Source organism: Penaeus japonicus, unplaced genomic scaffold, assembly GCF_977035675.1.
Source record: "Penaeus japonicus unplaced genomic scaffold, GWHDUDI00000001_assembly GWHDUDI00000019, whole genome shotgun sequence".
Classification (NCBI taxonomy): Eukaryota; Metazoa; Arthropoda; class Malacostraca; order Decapoda; family Penaeidae; genus Penaeus; species Penaeus japonicus.
Window position 1 is genome coordinate 28,256,582 of NW_028234421.1, and position 15,000 is coordinate 28,271,581.

Below are 15,000 nucleotides of genomic sequence, written 5' to 3' on the forward strand. Positions count from 1 at the left end.
GCGGGGTTGGATGGCCGTCGCACTGTCATTGGTTCCCGCCAAACAACGTGTCATCTAACCATTTTTTTACCACGTAAAAGAGACAATTCTTTTTTTCATTGTTATCATTTTTTTTATCTTCCCTTTATATTGGTGTCGTCATGGCTAGCGATTTCGGATTGTCTAAAGCGAAGTGACTAACGGGGATTTTTTTTATATACTTTGTTTTATCTCAGAGAGTGTATATAATTGTGGGAAAGATGAGACGTTTGGTGGACATAGTGATACGATCGGCAAGACGCTCCCGTTAGTTGTGGTATAAGTCTTCGAAAACGGAGAGTTGGAAAAATGATAATTGCAGTTGTAATAGTATTAATGATTTCGATTATTATGATTCTAATACCAGTAGCAATACCATTATCATTATAATTGATATTATCATCATTAGAGTATTAATCAATAGATATTCAATCCCATCTAAAAATGAAGTGACTGTTGTAGTCAACTGTTTATAACTCACTCCCAATTAAGACTACACCGATAGACAAACTAACAATCTTTATAAACCTCAATAGTATCATCCATAATAAATACCACCTTTACAGAGGAAAACAAAAAACACCACCTCCAAAATACCATAGAGTTTTCTGGCCTGGTTTACTTCGTCAACAAGGCACGCTAATAACCCCGTGGAAGAGGGTCTGTCGGGCAGGATGGCGCCTCTACCTCTCCCCTTTTAATCATAAACAGTTTGGCTTCGCCCGGAGGAGACGGGAAGGATCCAGAAGGGCGGTGGGGAGGAAAAAAAGAGGTGATCTTAATGAAAGGTTCGGGGATCGTATATCCTTATTGATCCTACGTAAGCAATGGTCTGTAGCAAGATTGATGATTTTGAATAGGTTATCATTGGCTTGTGTATACGCAGTTCGAACCGGCTTTAGTGAAGGTATGCGGGATGAGAAACAGCAAGCATACAAAATATATGCTGCGCAACAAGGCGAGTTGAAGAGCCCATGCAAGGAAGGGTTGCAATTAAGAGCCAGGAGGTTTGCAACCAGTGTGGCCTTTGCATACTCAGCAGTGCGATTAGTCTTGCCTTGTGCTTTCTCTCGAAAATATATTTTTTCTTTCATTCATTCCAGCTTGTAAATTCGTTTTTTTTCGGTATTTTTATGATGTACTACGATGTGCTGTCCGCGCGGGGCACTTATGCCAGACAAGCATTCCCTTTTCTTATTGGTTCAAATAGTTAAGAGGTTATGAATGAAATAGCATGATCATATATGTACAGTTATATGTATACACACACACACACACACACACAAAGAGAGATAGAGAGAGAAAAAAAAATACGCGATTACATTTGCAGAATCATCTATAAATAAACCAAACAGATGCAGAGACGGATTTCCTTGTCTTTGAATCCCCGCTGCAGCATCCCAAGCTCTAACCGGATGTAACCGCACAACCGCAAAAATCTTCTCTCGTCTCATCCCTTAAACCAGGTGTGACGTCACCAACCTTCCCCCCCCCAAAAAAAAAAGGCAAAAAACTCTCCCTCAAAGACATTTCAAAACAACATTGCAGAAATTTAAAAGGTTCATAACATTATAACTTTATTATTGATATGAAATAGAGTGACGTCATAAGGGAGAATGAAAATAAGGAAAAAGGACAAAATTGATCGATAGGCCTATACATATTTCTCTGAGGTTGTTACCGGCGGACTTTCAAAGGCTGACGTTAATAACATGGTCACAAGCATAGGCCTATTGAGAAGTGCCATGCTCGGATTTCTCTAGGCTGTGAATATGATTGATATATGAGACGTGGATGATTAAAAATTTGTTTCTTTACTGTAAAAAAATGTAGGAAAAACGTAATTGGATTACAATGATATATGTGTTACCGTGTTTTATGATTGTGTTTTCTTATTTGTATTCTGGTGGTTATTTGTGGTGATACAGAGATGTTGAAAGATAAGTATAGGAATATATGAAGGTTTATAATTGTCTGTAGATAGAGAATAAACATAATGAATAATGAAAAAAACAAGGAAATGCAATAACAGTCATAAGAGCACCAATTATATCAACAATAGAATGATGATGATGATGATAAAGTTTTGAAAATACTTTAGTTACTCTATCGAATGAAATATACAAATCTAAAAAGCAAGAGGCATTCCATCGTGTGATCGTGTATGAAAGTTACAGGAAATCAAATATCAACTTGTTCTTGCGTGAATATGCAAATATTTGTCTTTCTCAAGAACCCTTTTATATTTTACCGGGGCTTTAGCCGAGCGGATATGTATTTTCTCTTAGTTTTTTCTTTTTCATTTTCTTTTCTTTCAAAAGACCGTTAAAACTTCAGCGCAACTGCCGTGCCGGTAATGCACATCAATTTTTCAAATTGAATTATTAAAATCATTGTCAAATGCTATCTTCAGAGGCTCGATAGCGGACGAAAATGCTTTGTCATGATGAATGCCGATGCATATTCAATTCTGGTTTACGAGAATTCTGATGATAACGATAAGAAATATTATCATTATATTCATATTAAGAAGTGTATTATTAAAAATCAAACACTAGGATTACATTCCATATTATGATAATCATTATAACAAAATATACAACCAAGAAAATAGATAATATAAAAGTCATCTGGATCCCAAGACACCAAAACAATGATATGTTAACAAGTTCTCTCCAAAATCCAGGAGAATCGGATTCCATATCGCTCGTAAAAGCACTCTTTCGGCTGTTTATTGCAACTGTTAAAACCTGCTTGTGACGTGTCGAAGTTTCGGTCATATGTCGCCATGTTGCTTTTGCAAGTGCATGACTTCATGGTACGGTAAATTGGAACTAGTTCTCAGTGTCTTGTTTCCCTCCCATTTTTTTTCAGTTGCAGTCATGTGTTTATTTGTGTCAGTATTCATGCTCTCATGAACCCTCACCTTAGCTTCAGATCAGTGATCATGACCGTAGCTGACCTGTTGTGCATGATGTAGCAGAAATTGTGTGTGTATGATCACGTATGCGTGAACGTATATTCGTGCAGTGTCGTACGTACGTATATGTACACTCAGCGTATAGCCCACATGCACAGACATGTGTGTGTGTATATACATATAGATACACACGCACACACACTGACACACATACACACAAACACACACACACACACGGTTATGTATATATTTGTGTATGTGTGTGTGTGTATGTATATATATATATATATATATATATATATATATATATATATATATATATATATATAATATATATGTGTGTATATATACATCTATCTATTCATATATATAGATATAACTGTTCACTAAGTAACCTGCCCCATATCCTTTGATCAAGCAACCAGTGTCTCGTAACCAACCGCGCCGGACACTGTGAAAATATGTGTAGATATCATGTGCTTGTCTTTAATTACAATGCAATATTTGTTCCGCATCTGTGCAAGCAAGGCTATAAAAGTCCACAAGGAACGAGAGGACAGAGACTCCATGGCGCGCTCGAAATGCCTCGAACATCCACTCCGCCTTCGTGGCAAAACAACTTTAACGATTTTATGACTGATATAACCATTACTTCGGAGGATGCGCAAAGAGAAAGCAAGCAAGCAAGCAAGCAGATAAGTAAGACTGTGTATGCTAAAAGATACTTTACAAGATGAGGATACTTTGCGTACAGACTTGTTTAAGAAAAAATGGAAATCCATGCAGTGTAAACCAAGAGAAAGAAGAAGTTAGGTAAGACAAATACAAGAAATGCGGATACCATATGGTACTGTTTAGGTACAACGAACCCGGTGTTTAAGCTGTCATTTTGTTCAGCTGAAGGGCGTCACAAAATAATGCGTCAGGAGTGAGATTTACGTCTTTTTTTGCACAGATGTACGAGTGTGGGTGTGTGAGTGAGTTGCACGTGTGTTGTTGTGCTCTTTATTGTGTTAATATATTGTGTAATCTACTATATAGCGTGTTAAAGTAATATCCTTGCCAGGTCAGTGTTGTACAAGCGTATAAGACATAGATGCACCAACACGCACAATCACATGTGGAGAGAGAGAGGGCGGAGAGGGAGGCGAGAAAGAGAAAGAGAGAGAGTGAGAGAGAGAGAGAGAGAGAGAGAGAGAGAGAGAGAGAGAGAGAGAGAGAGAGAGAGAGAGAGAGAGAGAGAGATACAGAGACAGAGAGAGATAAAGTTCCCTGGGAAAGGTGAAAACAGATACACAGGAAATGGGATAATAAGATACTCAAAGAAAGGCCGAAACCCATATTGCAAGCTATATAAAAACGTAATCTCATCAAGAGCCTAAACATAAGTACAGTATTACAATGACAAAGCGATTCTAGTACCACTCCCGATGCTCTTTTGTTTTCCGGGTCTCTTTCTTGGCGCGGCGGGGTGTAAGTGCGCGGGAAAAAATCTTTTGTGGATTTAAATCATCGTGAAATTACTTAGTGACGCGCAACATTTTTCTTAACAAGTGCTAACTGATATAATTCATATCGCATACATAAAAATGTATATAATACGGGATAATCCATTTTATTCTGAGAACATTATCCGTAATCTATTATCCTCTCGTGATTCTTATAATCTCTGACTATTTTCCGTTATATCTTCGCTGTAAAGATATGAGACTTAGAACGAAATACTTTGATCTTGAGATCTAATATGTCTGAAATCGTTCTATTTGCATCGTTCACTGCGGGGCTTCACAGTAATGATAAAATCTTATCTACAATGCAAAGCGCATGACTGACTTAGCGAACTTGAAATCCTTCTCTTTCTTTGTCTTTCCTTTCTCTCTGTCCTCTCTCTTTTCTTTTCTTTCTTTTTCTCTCCCCTCTCTCTTTCTCTACAATCCTTTTCTACATTTTCTGTCTTTTCCTCTTTTCTGTCGTGTTCTACAATATCTTTCCTGTCTTCTTTTTTTTCTTTTCGTTTTCGGATTACCATCTCTGGCTAATGTTACTAAGAAAAATATGACCTTTAAGGGGGAATTAAAGGCCGTCTTTTTCCTTCTATTTATTTAAAATCATCTTGAGGATTTTAACTAATTTAGTTCAATGTGTAAGAATTTACTTCTTATAATAATTTCAGACTGCAGAAGACTTTGCAGCTTTCTACAACGTTCTCTAATATATGTAAGTTTCCTTAGGTTAACGTAGAAATATATATTATCTCAAAATGCGTTGATAAATTGTTAGGTAAATATAATCTTTAAACAATTTTTCACTACATATCAACATTATATGTGGACAGTAACTTTTGCGAGATGCCCAGTTTATCTCGAGAGCAAAAATACCCCATAAATATGAAAGATGATATACGCAATTACCGACAATATATCATATGATTTGATGGAACCCGCTACTGAGATTGTAGCTTGTGTATATTTACCATAAACATGGCGTTAAATCGAAGAAAAACATGATGAATTTATGATGAAGTATAATGTTGGGATCGCTCTTTTAAGGAATCTGAAGCCGGGAATATAAATTCTGAAAGGCATTCACACCCTTTTTGCGCAACACGAGTCGCATTTGTTGACTGCCTTCAAACACAGCGTCAAGCACATGATGCAGGTTATCTGAATCCATTATAGACAGCTGAATGTTTTCGCGTAAATCCTGAGCAAATTTTTGGGAAAAGAAGCGAAGATAATTCAATAATGGTCAAGTGAATCCTCTCTTGCAAAGTTGCGTGGATGATTGCAGGGCAGATTGCATGTTGATGTCCGGAATATGAATGAGTGATTACAGGGGACGATTCGATCCCATGCTAGATAGAAATGCCGGTCGAATCGCATTTTCTTTTTTTTATATTTCACGCAAGACTTTAATGCGATTTACGGGAAAACATAATGAAAGAGGTTGTTTTTAATATCAGCACTTAAGCCTATTAGAAGAAGAATGAGATGCTTTAATAATTGGAAACCCGTTGGACAAGAAGTGGAAGTAGATATTTTAAAGTCTACGCCAGAGGTCGCTTATGGCGATAAAACATGTCCGCCATTAGCTCGGTGGAATCTAGTTGACCGCGGAGAACGTGCGTACATTTCTCTTTCCTTCTTTTTTCTCCTGCATTTCTTCTCTCCTTCTTTCGAGTCGAATATAAAAAGTGGATAACTGGACTCAGCCAACGTAGTGTGATTTCAAATTTTGGAATTAAGGATTATCAGATCTTAAGCTATTATAAAAGAAGAAGAAGAAAAAAAAAACACGTTAAGCCCGTTTCCATCTCCTCGGGCTCCTCCCCCCTCCTTCTCAGTGCCCTTCCTACCCCCTTCTACATTCAACCGTCTTCAACTACACGTCAACGTCAAGCGTTATGTATAAAAACCCAACTTGCTAGGCCGCTTCAACTTGTTTCCTAAATCGACTTTTCGAATAATGCAAAAATTGGATATAAAAATAATCAATATACATTTTTTTTCTTCTCTTTCGTTCCTTCTTCAATACTTGAGGTTTATTCTCTTTTACGGTAAAATATAAAACCGGTTTCTTACGAGTTTTATACGCTTACTTCGAGATGCTACGTAATAGTGACGCTCCCATGATTTGTGAAATGTGAATGAGCCACCGTAATGAAGGGGTAACGAACGCATTATCAGATAACTAGCGCTAGCTTGAGGGAATTTGATGACTATTTTCAACCTCTGGAATTTCAACCAAAAAAATGATAAAGATGATAAATAAAAGAAGAGAAAAGAAAAGAAAAGAAGAAAAAAAAACACCGTAAATAAGGACATTTAAGATCGTATCCTCCAATTCTCGCTAAATCTCGTATCTTCGACAACCGCAACGCAAACGACCGTGCAAACAAGCATGTATTATCATACGCTGAGATCCAATTAGTAATTTATGCCTTGTAATCATTAATTAATGGAGCTACGGGAAATTGACTTTAACTACCCAGCGTACACTGTGTGGCTGACGGTTGTAGAATCATTAAGATGCTATGGTCAAGAGGTGGAAAGAATTATAAGGAAAAAAAAAGAAGTAATTATCTTGTACACGCGTAAAGTTCAAAAGACACGCCCGCTTACGCACGAGGTTGCCGAGGTACGATAAGTACAGCGGTGGGTGCAGTCAGTATGTTTTCTGAGAGAGAGAGAGAGAGAGAGAGAGAGAGAGAGAGAGAGAGAGAGAGAGAGAGAGAGAGAGAGAGAGAGAGAGAGAGAGAGAGAGAGAGAGAGAGAGAGAGAGAGAGAGAGAGAGAGAGAGAGAGAGACAAGAGAGAGAGAGAGAGAGAGAGAGAGAGAGAGAGAGAGAAAGCAATTGCGAAACAGGAAAATATAAGAGAAAAAGAGAAACTGATGTGTTTGCAAATGAGAGAATGAATAGGAGCAAGGTAAATAAGACAAGAATTAATCAACAGAAAATTTTCTATACGCTGCAGGAGTTCTCGGATGCAGCACACACATGTACGAAAATGATAATGTGATATATATGTATGAGTGTGTGTGTGTGTGTGTGTAATATGCGTATATATATGTATATATATATATATATATATATATATATATATATATATATATATATATATATAAATGTAATACACACACACACACACACACACACACGTATATATATATATATATATATATATATATATATATATATATATATATATATATATATATATATAGAGAGAGAGAGAGAGAGAGAGAGAGAGAGAGAGAGAGAGAGAGAGAGAGAGAGAGAGAGAGAGAGAGAGAGAGAGAGTGAGTGAGAGAGATTATTAATTCAGATGAATGCAATTATACGGATTACGCGTCATCCCATGGTGGTGCACACCACGGGGCACAGTGGCTCTCTTGATTTAAATTAGTCTTTGATATCATATTTAAAGCGCTCAGCACTAGCTTAGATTTACGCGAGAGATTGGGCGCGAATTACTACGGACTTAAATAATTTGTCAAACTATTGTGTAATTATAGCACATTATGGTGATACTACTAACGGTACACAAGCATATATTTTTTTATTATAATTTTATGCTAATTTGAATACCATAAACAACAACCTCTACACTTTAGGAGCTTTTAGTCATGGAAATATTTACAAACAGGTTAGCGCTGGCGAGAGAAAAAGGGACTTCCAATATAGGTATTCGACCTGCCACTATGTTTGGTATGAGAGCTGTCACTGTTTTGGTATGCGGACACATCAGAGCGGAAGCAAGGCATACCTGGCCAGGTAACGGGTTACTCACAGTGGTAGTAACATTGCGATAAATTTCCCGTTACAGTATGGTTGTTATGGCTACTTGACGGAAGGCGAAAAATCATTGAGCGAGAAATTATTACACGAACGAGCGGCGTTATCTGCTCTCTCTCTCTCTCTCTCTCTCTCTCTCTCTCTCTCTCTCTCTCTCTCTTTCTCTCTCTCTCTCTCTCTCTCTCTCTCTCTCTCTCTCTCTCTTTCTCTTTCTCTCTCTTTCTCTCTATTCCATGATAGTGTTAGAACCGTCCTTCTAAAAAAAGAAAAAAAAGAAAGAAAGAAAGAAAAAAACAGGAATCAATATGTTCTTCTTCTGTTCTGTCCTTGTTCAATGTTACTCTCTTTATCATCAAGTTTGTTTTGTTGTCTATACTGTCTTTTAGTATGCAAATCTACATACATGTACACTTTTGTCAATGTCGTTTTATATTAGGGCCAAGGTCCATTGCAAATTCATGACTTTCCCATTAATTCGTCACCCGGGCACTGTTTTTAGCATACAGTTACCTTCCCCTTGTAAGACTGACAACATTTTGGGGACAGGTTGTCAGCCTAATGGCCCACCCGCGGCTGCTGACAACGTCTGTGTCTCTCTCCATTGACAGCTGACGTTGCCCGAAGCCAGAGGGTTGACAGGCTGGCAGTTTCGCTCCTTGGCTGAGAGGCTTGACGTCTGCGCTGTTTGCTGTTTTGCTTCGCTGTCATTCCCCGATATTAGATTTGTGCTTGCTTTTCTTTACTTGCTTATTTTTATTTGTTTCTCTTTTGTTTTGCTTTACTTGGTTGTTGTTGTTTTTCTTTTCTTTTTCTTCGTTATGCTCTCTCTCTCTCTCTCAAGATCTATCTATCTTTCTATCTCTCTCTCTCTCTCTCTCTCTCTCTCTCTCTCTCTCTCTCTCTCTCTCTCTTTCTCTCTCTCTATCAATTCCCCGACTTCTTTTACATCACAATACCCCCATCCCACCACAGTATTTCACTTTCGAACGTCTGATCTCATATAATTATCTAATTATCTCATGACATTACTATTTTTTTCACACGTAACATTGTCTGTATTTTGGGATCATTACAATTTACCACAATTTTATTATTTTTTCGAAGTTAGATGAATATCCCAGTCTTCGGGAGAACAAAAATGAAAGAATACTCGAGGGTTTCATGCCGACACTCAGGTCATGCGAGGTAAACTGTAGAATCACGATTTCTTGAGTTACTGTTTTTTTCCCCTTTTTTTTAATCTTATTTATCTTGTTTCGTTTTTTCTTTTCTTTCTTTCTTTCATTCCCCTTTTTTTCTTTGTTTTATCACGTGTTCTTTCTTTTTTCGTGTTTTTTTATTTTTTCCTTAATTTACATAATGCTAAAGTAGGTAACGATCAAGAACAAAATTACCTTCGTACTAACAACAGATATAGAGAATTTAACTAATAACTAATCAAACTAATTGCTTTTATACAACCTACGGGACGTCGGAGAGAAAACGGAAAACCAAAATAAACGTGAGAGCATAGAAAACGGAGGGCGGGAAAGGTCACACAGACTCATGATGACGCATTGTCTGCAGTTTCAAGTTCAACGGGATGGTGACCTTGTGAAGTCTTCTTCCTTCTTACCCCGTCTCTTTCTCCCTCTTCTCCCTTCTCTATCCTCCCTCCTCTGTTCTTCTTCCAGTTCTTCGCTCCCTTTTCCTTTCCTTTTACGTTCCCCTTCTCTTTTCCCTCTCCTCCTTCCAACTTATTCTATCTCTCCCTTCCGTCTCTATTACTTCTTCTATCCACTTCTCCCTTCCTTCTTACCCTTTCTGTCCCTCTTCTCCTTTTCCTTATCCTCGCTTTCCTCCACTCCTCTCTGGCTTCCTTACCCTGCCCCCTTCCCCCCTTCCCCACCCCTCAGCCCTCCTACCCGCTTCCTCACCTTGATGACGTCACGGGCTAAGGACAATGACCGCCGGTACGTTAGTGACGTCATCAGACCGTAGTAATTATGACGCCATGCTTACGTAATGAATCTTTTGAGAGATTTGTGCGACGGGGGGAAAAGAGGAGAAGGAATAAACAGATAAACATGAGAAAGGAGGAGTCGTGAAATGGAATAAGAAGACGAGAGAAAGTAAAGAAAGGGAACAAAGACGGGACAACAAAGGAAAACTTTCAGAAATTACCTAAAAAAGAAAGAAAAAATATATATACATATATTTGAAGATAAAGGATAATAAATGGATAAAAAAAACGAATCTAAGAAACCAAGACAAATAAAAAGAGAGAATAGCAATGATTGGATATCGCAAGAGGCTTCTGAGGTTTCGCGTTCCGTTATCCCGGGACAGGATTCAAAAATGTTCGAATGCCTTCTATCGTATTCGATCGCTTTTGGGCTGTTTATGGTTGACTGAGAATTCTATTTCAACTGGAATTCTATTGATTTGGGATTTGCGTTTGTTGTTATATGGATTCACGGTTATGTTTTAGTGTAGTTTATATTTGAACTATAATAAATGTGTGGGTGTGTTTGTGTGTGAGAGAGTGTGTGTGTGTGTGTGTGCTAGTTATTGTCTGCGTGTTCTTTTAGATGAATACATAATATAACATCAAAAGTTTACAAATACCCTTTACACAATACTCTATGATAACCTAACAAAAAAGAAAACAAAATCACGATGCCATAGCAATTCTAATTAAAAATACAAACAAACAAAGATGGAGCCTATTTTAGTAAAAAATAAAATCCCTTCTCCTACTCCCTCCCTTTCCCCCTCCCTCTCCTCCACCCTCCCTTACCCCCTCCCTCTCCTCCACCCTCCCTTCTCCCCTCCCCCCCTCAATAACAACACGCGCTTCTTAATTACTTTAAAAGAGTAAAGTAAAAAAAAGACGTTGGGGGAAAGTGGGAAATAGAAGGGTCACTGCACACCACCTCCTCCATCCCCTCCCCCTCCCCCTCCTCCTTCCCTCCTGCGGTCACCGGAAGTATTTGTGTGGTAGCTTGAGGTGTCTTGGGGAGAGTGAGTCTTATATTGCTTCTTTCAAATTTTGTATAATTTAGTTTTTTTTTATATTTATACATATATTTTTTTCACATTGATATAATTTTTTGAATCATTTATGACTATGATGTGGATATGCTTTTATGAATGTCTAAAGATTTATTTTTTTGTCTTTTATAGTTAAAGTCGATGATTAATTAGGGTTGAATATACCACAAGAAAATTCTAACAGTACTTGCTGATAAATGACTTGATATAAAGGACCATGAATCCGCCATTTTGAACTTTGAACTCTTATTTACAGGACACAATAGAGAGATTGTCGACGGAATATTCTTTATAACTCTTCGTGCTCCATCCTTGCTCCTTCCCCTCTCCCTTCCTTTCTTTATTTAATCCCTCTTTCTCTCCTTCTCCGCCTTCTCTTGATTCAGTCTTTCTTACTCGACATTCTTTCTTATATTCTTTTTGGTCTGTCTCTCTTTCTCCGTCGGTCAATCTCTCTCTCTCTCTCTCTCTCTCTCTCTCTCTCTCTCTCTCTCTCTCTCTCTCTCTCTCTCTCTCTCTCTCTCTCTCTCTCTCTCTCTCTCTCTCTCTCTCTATCTCTCGCTCTCTCTCTCTCCCTTCCTTTCTCTTTTCCCTCTCTCCTCCCACCTTCTGCACATCAAATCACCTGTAATTCCGCCATATTTTATATTCCTGGACCCGCTGCCATTTTCTTTGATGACTAGCGGGTTATGGAGTACAACCGCAAAATGCCTCTCGAACACCGTTTCGTAGCGGAGATCTTCACACGCACATGATCAAAAACACGCACACAACACGTACATGATCAGAAACGCACACACACAACACGTACATGATCAGAAACGCACAGACAACACGTACATGATCAGAAACGCACAGACAACACGTACATGATATGAAACGCACACACAACACGTACATTATCAGAAACGCACACACACAACACGTACATGATCAGAAACGCACAGACAACACGTACATGATCAGAAACGCACAGACAACACGTACATTATCAGAAACGCACACACACAACATGTACATGATCAGAAACGCACAGACAACACGTACAAGATCGGAAACGCACACACACAAGATGGCACGTAGACACACACACACGCATCGGTTTGTTTGTACAAGTGGAATGAGATTATGAATTATTCACGTAATGTCATGTAGTCATTTACCTTTCAGTTCGTTACGAGTGGAATGTGTATGGAATTTTGATAGTCAAATGTATAATGCATGTACGGGTATATGGGTGTGTGTGGTCATGCATTGAATAACTATGTTTGGCGTGTTTTTCTTTTGTTGTTGTTTTTTTGTTTACTCTATCTTTTTGTCTGTTTCTCTCTCTCTCTCTCTCTCTCTCACACACACACTCTTTCTCTATTTCTCTCTCTCTCTCTTTCTCTCTCTCTTTCTCCCTCTCTCTCTCTCTCTTTCTCTCTCACACTCTTTCTCTCTCTCTTTCTCCCTCTTTCTCTCTCTCTCGGAATGCACACAAAATCTGTCACTTGACTAGTAATTAGGCCCATTTATAAACCGCTCCTCCCGTGTCCAATGCCTTTGATACAGCGATTAGAATGTCAAGGTGAGTAATGTTATACATTTCGAAATTTCATACGAACTAACCATGAGATGAAGAAAATTTTATACTGAAGTATTAATAAATAACGGTTAGAAATGGATAAACTTTTTAGAATATATAAAAATTTCATCGGGAAATATGAAAGATGGTATGATTATCCTTCGTCGTGATGCAATTTAGGCATCGGTAATTTTTTGATCAGACATTATGCACTATTAATCAGTCTGAACGATGCAGGTTGCAATATACTAAAGGAATTTTCTTGGGGTTTTAGCTTTCTTATCAAAGGCTGTAAATGCCGCTAATGATAGGCAGACAAAGTGATGCGTTAATGCGCTTCGTCTTATACAAACAATTTATCTTGGAAGAAATACAAGAATTTTGGAGACTTCAACGCATACTTAAGTAGTGAGCTTACGCTATAGGCTTTTGTTAATTTTTCTTCTCGTTCCAAAGCTCTCTCTCTCTCAAATGCAGCCCAATGACCTGTCTACGGTTGGATCAAATGACGTTTTTAAAAGAAAGAGAGAAGCGAAAGAACGCGGTTCATGCTTCTCTCTCTGTGATTTTCGCACAGAGTTTGTCTTGATGATTTCAGAGACAACTAATCCTAAAGATTAATTCAAATGATTCCAGTCAAGGAAGCAAAATCAACAAGAACAAAGTCTACAACGTGGCGGTCATAATTTCATTTATGTAAGCGTCTTCCAGTCACCATCTTACCTTGGCTCTAAGCTGTGCGTCCTTCCTCTCCCACGTCTCACGCAACACTGACCTCGCTCCCGTCTGAACGTCGTGTATGGTTCAACACCCCCACCCTGATGACGTCATCACAGGTGCCACAGGTTTCCCGACGGTAGTTTCAGATTCTTTAGTGTGTCACATCGGTTAATTTTGATTAATTATCTGAGGTCCTTGTTTGTTTGTTTTTTCTTTAGCGGGTTTGTATATTCCTGTTTTTTTTCTGTTTTCTTATTTATTCTGAGGTTTTTGAATAAAGTTGTTGGCTACAGGTGGATTTGATTACTTATTGTCCATGCCCTGGAATCACCTTTGACCTTTCACGATTGCACGACCGTTTGCACAACTGATTTCGATCATATGACATCGCTTCTTTGCAATGACAAGTTCAGAAATCATGATCAAACACAGTCATTTCGACAAACCATCAAAATAAGACATAATAAAAAGGAACCAATTTTTTTTTCATCTCTCTCTCTTTCAAAAATAATATTTGCAACTCATATCGAGCCGGCAAATAAATGACCTTGACATTCGAATCATTGCCAGTTCGAAGACAGATTTTACAGGGCGTGCTTTCACTACCTTCAAATTTATACTCATGATTCCTCGTTTGCATATCATGACCGTCAGAAGAGTCATGCACCGTGTCCCTTTCTACATACAAATGGCATTTTGACGTATAAGCAGGATGGTCAAGAGACCTTAAGTCATCAGGGTGAACGAGAGAGAGCGGGGAGGGAGAAAGGGGGAGGCGTTGGGAGAGATAGATAGATAGAGAGAGAGAGAAAGCGAGAGAGAGAGAGAGAGAGAGAGAGAGAGAGAGTGAGTGAGAAAGAGAGAGAGAAAGAGAGAGAGAGAGAGAGAGTGAGAAAGAGAGCGAGAGAGAGAGAGAGAGAGAGAGAGAGAGAGAGAGAGAGAGAGAGAGAGAGAGAGAGTGAGTGAGAAAGAGAGAGAGAGAGAGAGAGAGAGAGAGAGAGAGTGAGAAAGAGAGAGAGAGAGAGAGAGAGAGAGAGAAGACAAAGAGAAAGATAAAGGAGACCTAGAGAGAAGCAGATAGACGGAAGAAGACAGAAAGAAAGAGAGAGAGATGGAAAGAAGGAGAGAGGCAGAGGGAGAGAGAGAAAGCACACTAGCGCTATAAAAAGAATAAAAAAATATGTACACGTTTCTGATTAGCTATGTCTGTCTCTTTCATTGCTACAACAATGGTCTTGTTTGTCCGCAACGTAATGCAACATTGCGACTGGTTGATAGGAAGGCTTGTTCACTGTGCATTATGGATAATGTGCAATATTTTGATGTGTGCATTTATATGTCGTTTATGCGCAGATCGTGTGGGTGTTTGTTAGTACCTGTGCGTTTAGATGTGTTTGAATGCGTGTGTGCATATGTATGTTTGTCCGTGTTTATATGGGTGTTTGTT

The 15,000-nt window shown here is 38.5% G+C and overlaps 1 protein-coding gene across 3 annotated transcripts in view; it reads right to left on the minus strand.

The window, feature by feature from the left end:
• The window catches only part of LOC122247287 (uncharacterized), a 43,511-nt gene extending 29,841 nt beyond the window's left edge, over nt 1-13,670 (minus strand). For all 3 annotated transcript variants that reach the window (XM_086547601.1, XM_086547600.1, XM_086547599.1), the window contains exon 1: nt 13,557-13,670. The gene's annotated coding sequence lies outside the window, so the exon portion shown is untranslated. The remainder of the gene's footprint in view (nt 1-13,556) is intronic.
• Between the last annotated feature and the right edge of the window lie 1,330 nt (nt 13,671-15,000).